General features: G+C 43.0%; 1 long non-coding RNA gene across 1 annotated transcript; it reads left to right on the top strand.

Annotated features, from left to right (window-relative positions):
* Nucleotides 1-6,250: 6,250 nt before the first annotated feature.
* On the top strand, nt 6,251-9,465 carry LOC139080286 (uncharacterized). The gene is made up of 2 exons (XR_011534671.1): nt 6,251-6,561; nt 8,256-9,465. It is a non-coding gene; the product is annotated as an uncharacterized lncRNA (long non-coding RNA).
* Nucleotides 9,466-13,824: the final 4,359 nt, after the last annotated feature.

Here is a 13,824-nt window from a genome sequence, read left to right as displayed (position 1 = left end):
GTTGGTAATCGCCCAGAACACAGCCGTCAACATCACGCAGTCATCGCCTCTCTGCGGTTTGCAGTCTCGCTGAGGTTGTTTCTTGACGACCAGTTCACTCGGCTTCATTCAAAATTTAGCAGTGAATTTAGATTTGCTGCATTTAGACTCTGGTCATTGATAACAGATTAAACTGCTTAGAATGAATGGATATGAATATACTAATTATTATGCAATGAGTTGAGTGGAATAATATATAAAACTTAAAAAGGATAGAAAGTGAGATCATGGTAGGAGAATAAATAAAATATAAGAAGGGACTTTGGGTATTATGAATGAGGAACTTTCAAGTTAATATACAGAGAAATGATGAGGAAAGCTTTCAAGAGATTGGGGTCTATGCAATCGGGGCAAAATGAAAACCACATATTCTTTTGACCTTGACAGGCTGAAATTAAAAGAAAATTACAGTAATCAAGATCACAGAGAGTCTAAAAGTAAATCTTTTTATTTTAAGTAGTGCATTTGGAAACAAAGTAATTGAAATATGTGTTTGAAGAAGAAAAAGATTATAAAAAGTAAGGTTTTAGTGAAATCAGCTGCTTGATAAATTGGAAAAACTAAAGAACATTAATGATCTTTATTTTTGTTTTGAGGATTAGCCCTGAGCTAACATTGCAGCCAATCCTCCTCTTTTTGCTGAGGAAGACTGGCCCTGAGCTAACATCTGTGCCCATCTTCCTCTGCTTTATAAGTGGGACACTGCCACAGCATGGCTTAATAAGTCGTGTGTAGGTCTGAGCCTCTGATCCAAACCAGAGAACCCTGGGCTGCCGAAGCAGAGCATGTGAACTTAACCACTGCACCACCAGGCTGGCCCCCCATTAATGATTTTTTTAAAATTCTTACAGCCCTTTGAGTTATATTACATTTCAAATTCAAAAACTTCTTTCTTCTCTACTCCTTTCCCAAGTGTGGTCTCCACCGAATAAGTTAAATGATATAAAGCTGGTCTCTGAACCATTCAGACATTGTGTCATATTAAGTATATGTGAAGTTTAAAATATAGGGGTATAAGCCATAATCGAAAAAATCAAATTATAGTCCTTAAAGGAACTTATTATTAAAAATAATTCCATCGTTAATTGTATTGTAATTTTAAGTGAATCAAGGAATTTACTATTCAAACATATTCCAAAGTGAATTCTATTGAAAATGTAAAATATTTAAAGCGAATAAATTTATGTTTTCTATATGCAAGATTTAGAGGAGTAAACCACTAAATTCTTTGGAAGTCCTCCCGCCTCGCCCTCTCCCTGCCCTCCCCTTCCCCTTCTTTCTCTCCCCCTCCTCCCCCTGCCCCTCTCCCCCTCCTCCCACCCTCCTCCTCCCCCTCCTCCCCTTCCTCCTCCTCCTGCCTTGCACAAACAGGCAGACCTCACTAATTAGATTGCCTCTCAGGAAGGAAAAGGCGGCAGCCTCCCAGATAGCAATTACAAACCCTGGTTAGGACTGTGGCCTCTGCTGGACCCCATTAATTCTCCAGGCTACGTAAATATCATCAACCAAGAAACATTCGAATTGTGACACTGAACGGTAAACTGTTGTTAGCTGGGAAAGTGCGGGGATGGCACTGTGACTGTCAGACAGTTGCTGTCATAGGATAGTCCAGCATTACACGTGCCGTGTGATTAGATACACGCAGTGCAAAATTGAGAGAGACAAGGTCAAAATCACTCCATTTATTGATACTTCGAAAGCCTGAGGAATACTTGGTTATGTGCTGTTTGGGCCATTTAAAAAAATATTGAAGTATAATTACAGAAGATCGAAACAAACTTTTACTGTTGGGTGAGCAAGGTGGTAAGCTTGTACTATTTTCTGAAATAATACATGAAAGACTGTGAAATGAGCCATATCCTGCTGGGTGAGAAGAAAGTGTTTGAAATACCTTGGGAACCTGTACAAAGAACTTCGTAACTAGTGGAGATGGTGCAGAGGCAGCCTCCAGGGAGGGTTAATTTCCAGATGTTCTGGGATGGATTTCCTAGGTGACTGCATGCTGGCAAATGTGTGAGTGAAAATTGTCTGTTCCGATGCCTTTTCAGCTACCTTCAATGAAATGACAAGCAAAAGCTGAGTACAAATTAGACATAAATGCATATGTTGCAGTCACGTGGCCTACCTCCAAACCTGATGAATAAATGAGAATACTTAAAGTAAGTGACCTCTGGGGGAGAAAAACAGTTGGAAGAGTTTTTTCTATACTGGAAACAAATGAAGACAATGACCAAAATAATTCACACATAGTAAAAATGCATTCAGTGCTTTACAGATGGTGTTAATCTCTCAATTTCAATGATACTCAGGTTTTCAAATTGTGTTATAAAATGCAGTGACCCGTTCATTTCAGAGAGACTCAATGGATGAATAATCTTGAATGAACTGGGTCATGACAAAAGTACAGGAAGTTTTTGCCTTTGGCCCAACATTAAAAGTATAGCTATGGAATGAGGAAGGTTTCATAAAGGAAACTGGGACTGTATTGTTTTTGGCAATGGAGTTTGAGCAAATGTTCAAAAAATGTACCAACTCTTAGCCCTTCACCAGCGTTCAGAACCTTCACAATATGGTCCCAGCCTACTTCTCCAATTCTGCTTACATGCATGTCCCCTGTACCCTGAATATGTCCTATTCCGAGCCAAGAGGACTTGTTTATTGTCTGTTGTGCATACTCCACAATCCCCACCTCCACGCATTTGCTTATACACAGTCCATTGGCTCTCTCCGCACGCCCAAGCTGCTGTTTCAGATCCAGCTCAAATGCCTCTCTCCCAGGAGTCCTTGATGGATCCTCTCCAGCTCCTCCTGGTGGCTGACCGCTTTCTCCCGTGTTTTACAGTTATTTGTGAGCACGCCGTACCTACCTGCACCCGACTTCTTGAGGGTAGAAACTTTCTCTGACTGCTCTTCCCAAGCTGCACAGTAACTATAACAACAGTAATTGCATAAAGAAGACTCTTCAGAAATATATATTAAATGAATGCTTGGATTAAAAATTAAAAGATTTTGGGGAAAATGCAAATGCTACATTTGTCCCTTACTAAATTAGTTATTTGTTCCTGTGTAACAAATTACCACAAAACTTAGCAGCTTAAAGCAACACACACTCATTAGCTCACAGTTTCTGCGGGTTGGGAATCCTGGCATGGCTTGGCTGGGTCCTCTGAGTCACAGTCTGTCATGAGACTGGAAATAAAGTGTCAGTGAGGCCTGAGACTTCACTTGAAAGCTTGACTGGGAAGGCCATTGAACCGAGGGCCCCAGTTCCTTGCTGTCTGTTGGCTAGAGACTCCTGCAGATTCTTGCCACATGGACTTCTCCAGCACAAAAGCATGTTTCATCAAAGCATACAAGCTGAGAAGGCAAGCAGAAAGAACCTTCTAGGGGCCGGCTCCGTGGCCGAGTGGTTAAGTTCACACGCTCCGCTGCGGCGGCCCAGGGTTCGGATCCTGGGCGCGGACATGGCACCATTCGTCAGGCCACGTTGAGGCGTAGTCCCACATCCCACAACTAGAAGGACCTGCAACTAAGATATACAACTGTGTACAGGGGGGGTTTGGGGAGATAAAGCAGAAAAAAAAAAAAAGATTGGCAACAGTTGTTAGCCCAGGTGCCAATCTTTGAAAAAAAAAACAAAAAGAAAGAAAGAAGCTGCTAGCAAGACATAGGTCGCAATCTTATGTAACCTAATTACAGATGTGATATCCACTCACCTTTGTCATATCTGTTGGCTGGAAGTAAGTCATTGGTCCCACCTCCTGAGTGGAGAGGACTGCACAGTGGTGTTAGTGCTAGGAGGTGGGGCTCACTGGTGGCCATCTTAGGAGCTGCCTGTGACATTTACTCAAAGTTTTTTGCCCTTCCTTATACTATAGTTTGCCTTACATCAGACTTCTGAGTTTACAAAGCTTGTCAATTCTTTGAGGTCCAGATCAAACGGTACCTTCTCACTAAGATCTTCTTTGATTCCACATGTAGAGGTTAATTCCTCCTTTCATTATAAGCCCATAATACTTTGCATCCTTTTTCATGGCTCCAATTTTATTTTGAAGTCACCAGGATAAATATAGTCAGTCCACCTTTACCTGCCATAATTGTTTTTCTAGGGACAGAGGGAAAAACAGACAACTTCAAGATTAGCAGACATTTTCTAAAGGCTATGTCTCTTGCAGAAAAATAGTGCTAAAGCTTGAGTGAAAAGATAGTAGATAACAGGAGATAAATTTCAGAGGACCCACTAGAGCTGAGCAGGTACTGTCATTTATCTTATCAAATTTAGCATTAAAAGTACTAGCCCAGAAGAGACATCTAGCACAGTTCCTGGCATGAATGGGGCATTCAATCCATAACTCATGGCATCCTTTTTACTTGTGACTTCTCTTTTCCCCATTCCCAACATCCCTCCCACACACACACTGTTTGAAAGTGATGCTTAAATTGTAATACTAGGATTTGTTAAATCACTTACTTAATTATTTAATAAGCTTTCAAACAATTGTTGAGCATCTTCCAGCGCAGGCATTCTTCTATACATTAGGGCTACAGCACTGAGCAAATTGACAAGAATATCTTTTCTTGTAGTGGAACTTGCATTTTAGAAAAAGGAGACAGATAATAACCAATTGTGGCAGATGATGACAAGTACTATTAAGAAAAACAAAGTGGGGAAACAGATAGAATGATGAAGCGGGTACTATTTTACACAGGATGAGAAAGTGACATCTGAGAATAAACCCAAAGGAAGTGAGAGGGTAAACCACGTGATCCTCTGGTGGAAGAAAATTCCAGGTGGAGGGAAGAGCAAATACAAAAGCCTTGAAGAGGGAGAATGACGGGTGCTGGAGGAACAGCGAAGAAGCCAGCAGAGCTAGAACAGAACAGACCAGGAGAAAATGGTAAGAGAGGAGGTTAGACAGGTCGCTGGGGGTAAGGAGTTAGGTGGTAGAGCAGATCACGTATGACCCTGTAGATCACAGCCAAGAACTAAGGCTTTTAGTCTCAATAAGGTAGGGAACTACTGGAGGGATCTCTACAGAATAATATGGTCTGGCTAGCTGCTATACAATGAGTAGAATTTAGGAAGCAGGGATGGAAGGAGAAAGATCAGTAAGTAGGCTGCTTCATCACCTCCAGTGAAAGGTGATGAAAGTTTGAAGTAGAACCAAGAGGATTTGCTGACTGATTGGATGAGAGAAAGAGTATAAAAGATGACCCCTAGAGTTTTGGCCCGATTGACTAGAAGAAGGTATTACCATATCTAAGATGGGGAAGACTTTGGGAGGACCTGATTGAGCAGAGCGCAGAATCAATAGTTTAGTTTTGACATGCTAAGCCTGGGATGCCTATTGGACATTTAAATTGAGACGTCGAGTGGGAAGTTAGCTTTATGGAGTTCAGGAGAGAGGTTGGGTTCTGAAGACATAGATTTGGGAGTTAGCATGTGAATGGTATCTAAGAGATCAACCAAGGACTAAATGTGGACAGAGAAGAGAAGTCCTAGGGCCAAGTCCTGCAGCTCCTTAGTGATGAGGAGACCTCACTCATCTGGATCCAACGTAGTAGATCCAGGTTGGATCCCACGTTCTGTTTTACTGATTCTTTGGCAGAGCTGCAGGCTTCTGCTTCTCCAGAGGAGTAGGGCTCACTGCCCACTCAGTCTGCTGACAGGAGGCATTTTCTCCCGGGACAGTGGAAACAAAGCATGGCGAGGAAGAGCCTGAGGTAAACCCTTAGCAGAGGGGGCCAGTAAAGGAAAACAATGTTGGATGGCTGTGAGATTTGTGTAGACATCTGCCGCAGGGCCTAGGGGCCCTAGGGGCCCTAGGATGCCTACTCATCAGCCTCTTGGGGGAAGGGCCATCTTCCCAGCTGAACTCCTACGTCTGCATTGTTCACTGGCAGTGTTTCAGAGAACCAAAAATTGCAGAGAATAAAAAGGCTAAAAAATAGCAATAAAACAGAATGAAAAATAAGATAGAACAGTGAAAGATTAAATGATACTGAACACTAGGTTAAATAAGTGACCTCTTCTCCTTAAAAAAAAGAAAAAAGAAAAACAAGATTAAAACTTGTGGAGGCAGCAAGAAAACTCTGAGCTAAGAACAACTAAAAAAAATAGAATTTACAACTGAAGGTCAGAGAGAACAAAAAAAAAGAGTAACCCAAACAAGGTAAAGGGCTAGAAGAAAGGAAGTAAACAATGATTTCAAGGCCCAGGACGTTCGCTGAACCCACAGCAGCCCAATCACGGGAGCGGCAGCGCGCCCCAGAGATCAGCCCAAGGGTGCGCCGCGTTAGGGCCAAAGAACCTGCAGCCCGTTTCTCCTGCCCGGGCCTGGGTTCCACACGCAGCTGTCCGTGGGCAGAGTCCTTGCCTTTTCCCTCCACACCTCTCCTCTCCAATTCCTGTCAGCTCTTCTCTCGGGTCCTGCAGCCCATTGTTTCCCCGCTCTACCGCAGCAACGGGAGCCATCTCTGTCCGTCGTGACTCTCCCTCCGGCTGTAAAGGACGGAGCAGAGGTGAGCACCCGCCCAGGTTGGATCAATCAGTCTCTCTCCTAGAAATCTGGATTTGTGATCGAGACCCATTCAGTTAGGGCTGGCTTCAATAATAATAACAGTAATAATAATTAATATTCATTAAAGGTTTATATGCTAGACATTGATCTTTAAATAGGTTTTCTCAGTTAAATTTCTTAACTTTGTAAGAGCTATTACTGATGAGGAAACTTAGATAAGAGAGGTGAAGTGACTTGTCCAATGTTACACAGCCGGTAATGGCAAAGTTAGGATTTAGACTCACCTCTGTGTGACTCTGGAGACCACGATCTTAGCCTCCATGTAATACGACCTCTTTTAAACAGAGGAGACAGAACCTTGGGAACTGTGGGACGAGCTTCTTTTGTCCACGTGAACAGAGAGCAAAGAAGGAAGTGACACTCAAGTGGATATAGGAGGCAAGATGAGAGAGGGCAGTTCCTGAGCTTCTCTCCAGAGTCGGGACGCCCCTCCACTATCACACATCATGATCCACCCCTTGTTCCCAACAATACATTTTCCCCTTTTGGGGTAAGCTAATTCAATTGAATTTCGGGAACTTGCAACCAAGAATCCTAACTAATCTGGGTACTGCTCTTTGACGTGGGCGCGAGGGGCCCCCAAGCTCCAAGCTTTCCTGGTGGTTGTGCTTCTCCTGCTCATGGAAAAAGAGTGGCCCTCCTGTCTGGCTCTCGGTCCCCTTTCTCTGCCACCCTCTTCCCAAAATGTTGGCCCTTTGAGTACAAGGACAACTAATAGGCCTTTTTGTGCTCCTAAATCACTCTAGATGTTTTACAAATGTCAGGTCTTAATAAAACGCTCGTTTGGGTAAAGTGATATGATAATGTTTGCATATTTCCTTTTTTAAATGTGGCTGCTTCTTAAATTGTGTTTTCGGGAGTGATTAAAGGCTATCTTCCTCTATCCAGAACAGGAAAGTCCAGAGGCAGAAAACAGATTGGTGGTCCCCAGGGATCGGGGAAGGGAGTCGGGGTGGCAGGTGGAGGGTGATAAACATGTTGAAAATAGATAGAGATGATGTCTGTGCAACACTGTGCATATACTAAACTCCCTGAATTGTTCACTTTATAATGTTTAATTTTATATTACGTGAATTTCGATTCAATTATAAAAAAAATTAACAATAACGATTCCTAAATTCTGGAAGATAGAAAAGGCATCTTCCATTCAGATGGTAGCCATTTGAGCCTGAAGGCATTCTGTTGAGAATTCGAGGTCAATTCTGGGTATGGAGCCAGGGGGGCTTCCTGACCATTGTCGTGTTGTACTGCTTTCTTCACCTGAAACAGAGGAGCCAGAATTCCTACCAGGAGAGAATGGCAAAGCAAGGTGTACTTTGTCCCATTCCCACAAGATAATCTATATGCATTATAACCAAAGACGTGAAAAGAATGGGGTTGTCCTCCAGTCTTCCTCATAAACATATCTTGCACGATGTCTCGAGAAGTCCTGTGGGATTGCTGCCTTGTAACACCTCTGTTGCCTAATTGAGAAGCACATATCTTAGTTCTGTGAGTGAAAAGGAAAAGTACATGTTTTTGCCACCACTGTAAACCATCTGAGGTATAAAATGGGAGGTAGGTTGACCTTGAGGGAGGGTCAGATAGTGTTCTTAGTGCTTGAAAATGGTGTCCTCTTTCTATTGGCTGTTCTAGGATGAAGACCGTCTGAAAGCTGTGCCTGGAACTTTAGCAACAGTGCAGGAGAGGGTCTTTATCATCAAAGGCCAAGAAGCCTATGTAGGTGACTGCTTAATGTCATCTTACCTATAAAGCAAAGAGACTGTACTAGGAAACCCCACTGCAGGAAGCCCGTCTCTTAGAGATCCCCTTTTTACTCAACGGATTATAAAAGGAGTCATTTATCACTCTTTGATCCTGGCAGGGAAAAAGCACCCTCTCTGATTTTTGGACCAAAATTCTCCTCAAATTATTCGCTTGTTATTGTTCTTGGAAATTCCTTATTTACAAAGTTCAGGTGACTTCTAATTCTTGGCCAAGCTTGTACTTATCGAACGAAATAATCAAGATGAATCATAGACTTTTAGAAGTAGAAAGCATGCAACTTCCTCCTTTTCAAGGAAAGATCCAGAAAATGAGATTCAAAGAGGTTGAGAGGCTTTTGCTGGGGTGTAAGAGAAACAGGAGCCGGAGATGTCTACTCACTGAAGCCACAAAGTCTCTGTTAGACCAGAGAGCCCAGCACTTCGGGGCTCTCGGGATTAGATGTGTTTTGCCTGCTTTAATTGGGAGGAAATGAAGATCTTGGAGGGACTTGATGTCCTCTCTACATCTTAACAAAAATGAACTATTTCGTATCACCGCAATTCAACACTTACGTCAGAGGGCCACAGACCCTTGGAGCTTTCAAATCTTTTCAGGGTTCAGCTTGCCCAGCCCTTTTCCTGACACGTCATTTCTTGCATGCCCTTCCTTCTCAGAGGCTGTCTGGCCTCCCCTTCAACATTTGAAGGGACAGGAAACGCAGTGCCTGAAGCAGCACATCGCATTCGTGTGTTTGTGCTTGTGCTCCCTTCTCTCATATCTGTGGTGTTGCGGTCACGGCATGTATGCATATATTTCATAGTCTGCTTTTTTGCAATTGATGTGCCACACACATTTTTCATGTTGATACAAAGTCTTCATTATGGTAATTGTAAATGGCTTCATATACTATACAATTTCCTTAAACAAAATGGATATAACTCGGCCTTAATTCTTTCCTTTTATAAGCAGAATTCATTCCTTTTTGGTTCTGAATAGCTGGATTATTGGACCATAAATAGCTCAAGATTTAACTTTTACTCCTTGACTCTAATTGTATCTCCTAGAACAGCATTGAATAAATTGAATCCCTCTTCCATGAGACAGTTCTTTTGAGTGTTTTTGAAAAAGCTATCATGTTGCTCTTAAAATTTGTCTTTTCCAAGGTAAACATCCTCAGCTCTCTCAATTGTTTCAGAAGTTGTGGTTTCCAGACCCTTCACAAGACTGTTTGTTCTCCTCTGGATAAGCTTCAATTTGTCAATGTCCTTTCTAAAGTAGGGTGCCAGAATTAATGACTGTAATAACAGTAGCCATAATAATAATAACCACCATTTATTAAGTGTGCACAATGTTCCAGGAACTGGGCTAAAGGCTTATTCATCTAATCCCCACAAAACCCCTAATGTATGTTATTATTCTTATTTTTTCAGAGGAGGAAATCAGTTTTAGTATGTTAACCAACTCGTCCAAGGTCACACAGATAGGAAGTGGCAAAGCTAGGATTAAAGTATGCTTTGTATTCTGAGCCACTTTATAAAGCTCCAGAGTTTTTTGGTCATGCAAAATTTAGGGCCTGGATATTAAACTTTTGTGAGAACACTTTAAGACGGCATTGTCTTGTTTGGTGATTTCATATTTATGGAAAGTATGACAGAGCTCAGTTCTTCCAGAACAGGCTTAAAAACACCAACTCATTCATTCATCTAATATGTATTGAGTGCCTACTTCCTGTCAGGCACTGTTTTAGAAGGTGACAAGCAAGGTAGACAAAGGTCCTTCTTTCGTGGAGCTGACATTCTATTGGGGACATAATGTCCCCACATCTAACCCATAACGTAGACTCAGCCATCCCACGAGTCAACAAATAGTAAACATGGCGATTCAGGTAGTGACAAGTGGTGTAAAGAAAATAAGAGAGAGCAATGTGCTAGAGAGTGACTCGGGTCCAAGGGAGAGACAATGTGGAATTTGGTGATCAGGGGAGGCCCCTTGACATCTGGTCTTAGACCTGAATGATAACCAGGAACCAGCCATTTGAGGATCTGAGGGAAGAACATTTATGTTTCAGTGAACAGCAAGGGCAAAGGTCCTGGGACCAGAATGAGCTTAGTGAGTTCCAGAAACATAAAAAGGCCTATGTGGCTAAAAGCAGAGCGAGTGCTGGAAGAGATGCAGGCAGGGATAGATCATACAGGGCCTGCAGTCCATGCAAAGAATTTTGGAGTTTTTCTAAGTGTATTGGGAAACCTATGCTGGGTTTGATGCAAAGTGGACTGATGGAATTAACCTTTCAAAAACATAACATCACTACTATGTAGAGAATGGATTATAAGGGGCAAGAAGGAAAGCAGGGAGGTGAGTCAGGGGGCAGGCTGTTACAAGGGTCCGGGAAAGAAATGATGGTGGCTCAGGTGAGGTGGTTGCTGATCCGACTGTGACTCACGTCAGTGGAGAGAAATGAATCAATTCACAAAGAGGAGGAAGGCTGGGCACGATTTCCCGGTGAATTGAATAGGGTGTGGTAAGAGATAGAGAGAACTTGGTTTAACTCTTCGATTTCGGGGTTGATGGGAATGCTGTGCATACCGTGTGCTAGGTATAGTATACTTTCCACAGGCCACTGATGTATATTAACTAATTCTTTCTCACCAAAATCCTGTGATGTAGCTCTTATTTCCCCCAAGCTATTTCTGACAAAGACACTAAGATTTAGAGAGGCGAAATAGCTTGCCTCAGGTCATGGATGTGGGACATTGGGAAGCCAAGATTTGGACCCCGGTGCGCCCAGCATGGTAACCAGTGCACTTTCTCCTATGCTGCAGTGCCACCCCTGGAGCCTGGACCAAGACTGCAGCTTGCCCGTGGGGTGGGGAGCAATTATAGAATCGCACAGCAGGACACATGGAGTCACATGCGAGGACACGTTCTATTATCAAGGGGCTTGGTGTCGCCTGGCCTCCTCCGCTTCCTTGAAGGGCTCTATTCCATTTTTGGAAACCTCTGTCTAAGGGATGTAGGCAGATTGGGTGGAGTCAGAAGTAAATGAAGTGATTAAGCAAATGGAGAAAATGACTTCTGAGGAATGGTGAAAAGATCGCAGCTTAGCTCAGGGATGACTAAAGAGGACATCAGACTGTAAATATTTCAAGGGTGGGAACGGCAGGAAGAGGGGATTTTTTTCTTTTTTTCTTTTTTGCTGAAAGTAGAGGATTGCAAGAAGGGACAGGCAAAGAACAGGGTTCCTGAATGTGCTCTTAACTCTATGATGTTGGAGGCTTATCATGACTTTGTGTCTAAATATTCTCATCTCAAAGGCATGAGCTGTGGTGGACGGGAACACAGCTATGTAGAAAGGAATCAAAATTCAAAATCCCCAGAAAACATCCCTTCATCCTTTTATTCATCCATTTGATAAGTATTCACGTGCCTTCAACTTTGCAGGAGATGGGGTTTTGGCCAAAGTAGGGTGTCCACTTTGAATATTTTTATTTTATAATGGAACTTTTTTAATGGGGCAACCATTATGCTGACCATTCCCCCACAATAATTGTCTATCTGGGGTCAGAATTACTCATATACTGAAACATATCAGCTATTGTATGTTTGGGGGCTTAAAGGAGCCTGGAGGGAAAGGACAATGCTGGTACCGCGAACCCCTGTTGCCGGAACAATGCTACTCTCTAAAGAAGGGGGAGGCTCAAGTTTCAAACACAGGCTAGAGATTTCGCTGCATTTGCCACAATGTACGTTTGTCTGCACATTTGTTAGTGAAATGAGAGAACACAGGGACAACTGTCCACTACGTTGTGTGCATTATCTTCCCATACACAGCATGAAAATTATATCCATCAGGCTGCGAAGGAGAGCCTCAGTTTCTCAGCTATGTCAGGGCTGCTTGCAAGAGCTCAAGCTGCTGAGGGACAGGTTTCTTGAAAAGCACACCTGTCCTTTTCAGACATTTTTGAAGCATCATATTCTTTTTCTGATGTTTTTGACCCTCCACTGTTTTCTCTCTAGCGTGGTTGGGAGGCCATCCTGCGTCCTGAAGGTTAAAGAGAAACCTGAGCGGATGTGTCATCTTAATGGGCTTTGAATGCAGTCCCAAATGACACTTTTTTTTCAGTGTTGCTTAGAAAAGGTACACTTGCAAAAGTGGGACCTCGTCCAGTGAGGAAGGATATAACATTTTGCCTGAATATGCAAAAAGTGAGTCGCTGTTGTCTGCCTCCCTGCTCGGGGCCGCCTCGTGAGTAAATGAGCATTGTCTCCTGCGCCCCATCTTTGAGTTGAAAGGGGGTCAGACCCTCATGAAAAGAACGGGGCTGTCTGCTTTGTCTGGCTCTGGGTGCCTTTGCCATGAGTGAATTTGCCTTAATGGGAATCTTCATTGTTTCTCTCTTTGAGGCAAGTTCGTAGAACTTATTTTTAATCTGGAACAGGATTCATTTAAATTTATTGTCCTTTATAGATAACTTGATTCACAGTATATAGAATTACAGGAATTTTCTGGGGGGAAAAATCTTTTAGGTTCATCTAGTCATCTACAAGTATAGGTCGGATCCCAAGTGTTTCAACTAGTTTTCTTGGAAAATAATAATAATAAGTGTAATGTGTTGAATGTCTACTCTCTACCGGCCGCTGTGCTGTGTTTTTATAGATTGTTTCTAACTCACGCAACATGCCCAAATGCAGGTATCAATAACCCCCTTTGTACAGCAAAGGAAAACTTGGGTCAGAGAGACTAAGTGACTTGCCGGAAGCCACAGAGCTGGTCAGTGAATGAACTTGGATTTGTACCTGTTTCTGTCTGGTTTCAGGGTCTGGGCTCCATCCATTATGACACCCTGCCTCTTTGAAAAGGTCAGTTAATGAGAAGTTTATCTCAAATTCTTATGAGAAAAAGGCAGGTCATAAGTAAAATGATTAACAATAATATCCCCCATTTTTATAAGAAAATTATTTTGTTGATGAGACAATATTTCTGGTCTTTCCTGGATGTGCATAGCGGTTCGCTCAGGCACCCGGGGGTACCAGAAAAGCTCCGTGGTTCGGGGACCCTGGTTCCAGTCTTGGTTCATCCAGTTCTGCACGGCCTTGGCCTTGAGGCTCCCAGGTCACGGATATCTGAGAGCAGTCTGCGGTATGCACGGGAGTGAATTCCTGCCCCGGGCCCATGTTCGTGAAGAGGTGGAGGACGGGTCGGATGCTGACGTAGGCTTGCATGAGAATTTCAGACTCCTTGAAGCAAGGGAAGAAGCGCCAGAGCAGTGAACCTAATGAAAGAAAAGAGGACTTATCAAAAGGAAAACTCTGGAAAATGTCAGCAGAGGCTGTGCTATCTAAAATTATAAACCATGGTTTCAGAAAACCCTGCAGAATTTCTAGCATGTGGGGGCCAGCTCGGTGTCCGTCATTAAGGGCAGCTTTATTTCCTCTTGAAAACTGGAGGAGAGCGTCC

The sequence above is a fragment of the Equus przewalskii genome, chromosome 29 (genome assembly GCF_037783145.1).
Source record: "Equus przewalskii isolate Varuska chromosome 29, EquPr2, whole genome shotgun sequence".
NCBI lineage: Eukaryota > Metazoa > Chordata > Mammalia > Perissodactyla > Equidae > Equus > Equus przewalskii.
Note: the sequence above shows the minus strand (reverse complement) of the source record. Positions and strands in the feature narration are given on the sequence as shown.